Here is a 4,848-nt window from a genome sequence, read left to right as displayed (position 1 = left end):
TTTGCTGCAGCCCTGATGGGGATATCCTCCTGTAAAATTAGACTGGACTGTATTTCACTACGACCTGCTGTTTGTTTTAGCTGCTTAAAATGACCATGCAGACACACTGGACACTCTGCTGCATGACCTGACGTCATTTCAACAAAGTTCACTTCTCACCTCTATTCAGTTTTCTTTCTCCAAATTATTTTGGAGCTTTTAATACTGATATCATACATGATCGTTTTTAAACTCTCAAAACTCCACAAATATGAATGTTTTATGCTTTATATAATTCAGCTGTAAAATACATCAATAGATCATCAAACAAATCATCATCATAAAAATGGTTTTTGGTTTTAATCCATTTCTACTAATTTAATTCAAACTAAATTTAACTGCTGTACTTTAATGTTTCATAGGAGGATAAATACTTTTTAACATATTTATCTGAAATTGAATCTTTGAGGTTAAATCAGATGTGAGAATCTGAACCTCAGACGATAAACTTGATTTGGTTCCAAGTTTAAATCCGTAATCCTGGATTACGGATTTAAAACTCGTTTCCTCCTAAAAACCTGAGATCTGAGTTTCCCTTCAAACTTTACTAAACTTCCTCCTCAGAAACTCGAGATTTTTCTTTGTGTCAAAAGATTCAACCTGAAACGACTGAACTCCTCTGAAAGCTTAACTTTGCTACAAAGTTGGTAAAAAGTTTTAATGTCCACACCTACGGCTTTCAGTCGCCTGTTAGTCCAGGTTTGTTCTGTAAAGCTGGAGTTCGGTTGAAGCTCAGGAGACTTCATTAGGGAGAAACATTTCCAGCACAAATCAGACCAATAAGTTTGCTGCTAAACGAGAACACTGCAGCTCTGCTCATCATGTTGTTTGCAAAAACAATTACATTTTTCTTCTGCTTTCATCTGGAAATAAAGCGGATAAAATGAGACAAAGAACAAAATTCAAGAGAATGTTGTGTTTTTTGTCTACCTCCCTCCTTCTGGATGCTAATTTTCATTTTTAATTGCGTCAAGCCACATTTTCTCACATCAGAAAACGTGTACGTGTGAGGGTGTTGATTAGAGAAAGTAAAAATACAGCATGTAGGATTTTTATGCTAATTACCCTTTAAACCTCGCTCACGTCAGTCGGCTTCCCTAATTAGCATGTTTCCGACAGGAGCGGAGAAGAGTGAGAGAATGGTGCGATGAAGCTCTGCACGGCTGAATTAACGGTGTGAAAATCCAGACATTTGGATTTTTTTCCAGCTCCTTTCTCCTCCCGACTCCTCTTCCTCCCACACCTGTGAGCAGGAATCTCTGCCGCCGATACTCACCTGGTCCGTCTTTATCAATGTGCTTCCTTTACCGTCATGTCTGCTCAGACGGCCTTCATCATTTATCCACGGGAAATTAACTCAGTTGGAGATGAAATAATCCTTTAAACATCACTTTATTTATTATCTACCTTTAACAATTTAAAAATAACTCGGGGAGACAAACTGCTGTTAGACTCTTATTGGCTGCTGGGTACATTTCATATTTCCCACATAAATCCACCATTTGATCCAAACAGAGTTAAATGCTAGAATGTAATTATGACCTGTTTGTTAATAAAGTCTTATTAACAAACAGCCCGTTGCTGTCGGTGACCCTGATGGTCGTTGACCTTCCAACAGTCCCAACGTGGAGCCCATCTGTTTGGTTTTCAGTCAGATTTCACCATGGAAACCCAGCAGAACCAGATAAATTATGGGTTCTGTGTGGTTCTAATTCAAACGGGTCTCAGTGGATCTTTTTGTGGGGATCCAAATGGGCCGGCCTGCTGTCGGTTCCACCTGGGCCCCAGATCGGAGCGGTTGCTTTGGGAAGCAGTTTGGTTTGTTCAGAGTAGATTTAACTGACGTGTCCAGAAACCGTCTTACTGCCCAGAAACCGTCTTACTGCCCAGAAACCGTCTTACTGCCCAGAAACCGTCTTACTGTCCAGAAACCGTCTTACTGTCCAGAAACCGTCTTACTGTCCAGAAACCGTCTTACTGCCCAGAAACCGTCTTACTGTCCAGAAACCGTCTTACTGTCCAGAAACCGTCTTACTGCCCAGAAACCGTCTTACTGCCCAGAAACCGTCTTGCTGTCCAGACCTGCCGTTGTCAGGGTTTCGGATTGGTTTGCTTTTATTCTGGGTTTTGTTATTTGTCTTCATGGTTTGGTTCTAATTGATCCGTTTCATGTTTTGCTCTCTGCTCATTTTTCTTTCTGATTTGGTTGTTTTCCTCTCTTCTTCCTCCTTCGGCTCCTTCCGTTTTTTACCCGTTTGTTTTCCGTTCCTCGTTTCTTGGATCTTCTGTCCTCGTCGTCGTTGCAGCTGCTACCTTCATGCCTCAGTTTAGTAAATCATTTTTTTATTAATTCTTTTATTTTGTTAAACTATTTTGGGAAAAAATACTTGTTTTCAGAAATCACTGAAGCAAGAGCTTAAACACTGAATACATAAATGAAGCATAAATGACACATTTGATCTTTTTCATGTCTTTTGTACATAAATAAAATAAAAGTCTTACGGCTGTTTAACGTCGTGCAGCCATGTCTTTGGTGGAAACGTTGCTGATGTCAGACCCAAACGATGCTTTGACGTGTTAAATTAGGAACATAAAGTTCATAAACATCACTGTGGTTCTGTGGTTTCAGATCCATGCAGGATGTTCTCCATTCTCCAGAGTCTTGTGGTAAATCTGAAACCAGACGCTCCACATCAGCTCTTCTAAATGTTGTAATCTGAGCAGATCTGATCTGCTGCCTGTTCCTGAGTCGACTTCACTTCCTGCCCTTCATGACTTCCTCTCCGTCTTTCAGCTTCATTTCTCAGCGAGCTGTTCTTTTATTCCCACTCTCTGCTCCAGACCTTGAGTTCACTCTGTACGTCTTGAAGTTTAAACGACAGCCCAGACTCGACTCCATATCCGCGACAAGGTTCTGCTTAAAAGCCCGCCGTGTTTTGACTGTCAATTTACAGCTTGAGTGCCTTCAAGGTTAGACACTTTCAGTGGCGTGAGAGTGGGAGTTGTACGGTTACACCTGGCTCACCGAGACACCGGGTCAGAACTGGGCTATAATGAACACAGAATCACAGAAATGTCAATGCACTCGCTCTGTCAGATGTTTTTCCTCTTCCTGAGCGTTAAATCCATCCACAATGCATTTCATCAAACTGCAGACCCAAGTTAACGGCGTCCAATCATTGTTTTTCCTGACCTTAGCGGCTCGCTCCGCTCTCATTATGAGTCATTTGTTTTTGATGTGAATGAGCATAATTGGTCTAAGCACAGGTGCAACCACTAATTGAGATGATGTTGTTTGGCACAATATGCCAGAATTCATTTTCAGTGGTTGGTACTCGTCGTTCGCTGGAAACGGTCTCTGAGGACCAAACAGACGCACTTCAAACAATTAGCAGTGAAGTTAACTTGACCTGGAAAGCAGAACTGAATTAGCACTTTACTGGGGAAAAACTTTGGAAGTTGATGACAACTTTTCTTCTTTCCTTTTAATATTAATCTACTGCATTTTCTGACAGAAAAATAAGCCACAATAATCTGTTAACCCAACCAATTAAAATGAATCTCATTCTGGTCATTGAGCTTTATTTTTTAAAACAGGTTCTGAGTTAAATGACCTTCTTCTCGTCTTCAGATGCGTTTTTATCGGCGGGTTTCCAGGAATGCATGGGAGCAATATTTATTTCTCTTTTAGTTTCACAAAATGCAGCTGAAGAAAAGGGAAATGTTGAGTTGAGTGAACAGTTTGGCTCTGGAGTTCATAATGACAGCATCAGGCCTTTCCACTGATCTTTGGTCGCTTGGTTTAGGACATTCTCATCATCAAAGAAACAAATCAATTAATCGCAGGATAAGTTAAAATGAGCTCAATCATTTCCATTTGCATGATTTATCATTTTTTTCTTTTTTCTCTTTATTCCAAGAACTAGAAGACAAAAGTCTTCAGTTTCAACTAAACATTTTTAAGGATAATTTTGTTTACAGACTTCATAATTTATTGAGTTTTTTTCTGTTTTGTTTATTTTGGGTACCCTTAAAGCTCAAACATGAGCCCACAAAGCCTGACATGCGTGAAATTCGATCATCTGTAGTTTCTGTTGATCGTCCATCATGAAACTCTGAAGTCGAACCCTGAGAGGAGGAAGTCGGCCACCATGACCCCAGTTGGCTCACGTATCGCTGGCATGTTGGTTAAATGAATGTGGAGAGAAAGCGGTTTGTCTGCAGGTTTTTACTTTGTTGTCTTTGCTGAATCGCTGCTCCTGGCTTTTCCTCTGTTTTCTCAGCAGGAGAAAATGAGTCTGGTTCTTCCTGCCGACGGAGCGATAAAGGAAGCAGAACTTCTCCCTTCAACCTCTCAGGTGCTGCGAGAAACTGCCTGATGTGGTGTTTTTTATTTCACCTCATCTGTTCTGGGAAGACTCATTTCCTGAACACAGTGGTGGTAGTCATTCAAATTAATTAGCAGGAGGAACTGTAACAGAATCTCCATGTAATTAGCTGATTTAGCCTAATGAGCTAAGCCCTATAACTCCACTTAAAGCAGCAGTTTCACTTTTTATCACCATGCAACTGTTGCAGCTTTTTAGTCAAATCACATAAAAATAAATGACTTTTTAAGGTTACCATCTCTGGATGAATAGTCTTCATAAATAACTCCAGCCTTCTTTTAAATCATGACTATTTCAGGTATTTTTTAAACTAAAATCAGAACCTTGTTGTTTTTGTTAGAAAGTATTGTCGAGAAAAGTCGAGCTCATCCCACTTCCCCATGCTGGAGATTTTAGTTTAATAATAACAATAAATAAAGTT

The 4,848-nt window shown here is 40.1% G+C and overlaps 1 long non-coding RNA gene across 1 annotated transcript; it reads right to left on the bottom strand.

Annotated features, from left to right (window-relative positions):
- Positions 1 to 1,074: 1,074 nt before the first annotated feature.
- On the bottom strand, positions 1,075 to 1,673 carry LOC106950951 (uncharacterized). Its single transcript, XR_001425715.1, has 2 exons — positions 1,582 to 1,673; positions 1,075 to 1,417 (listed from the first exon to the last, which is right to left on the bottom strand). It is a non-coding gene; the product is annotated as an uncharacterized LOC106950951 (long non-coding RNA).
- Between the last annotated feature and the right edge of the window lie 3,175 nt (positions 1,674 to 4,848).

Source organism: Poecilia latipinna, unplaced genomic scaffold (assembly GCF_001443285.1).
Source record: "Poecilia latipinna isolate Pla-1442-1.1 unplaced genomic scaffold, P_latipinna-1.0 Scaffold431, whole genome shotgun sequence".
In the NCBI taxonomy this organism is placed as follows: domain Eukaryota; kingdom Metazoa; phylum Chordata; class Actinopteri; order Cyprinodontiformes; family Poeciliidae; genus Poecilia; species Poecilia latipinna.
Note: the sequence above shows the minus strand (reverse complement) of the source record. Positions and strands in the feature narration are given on the sequence as shown.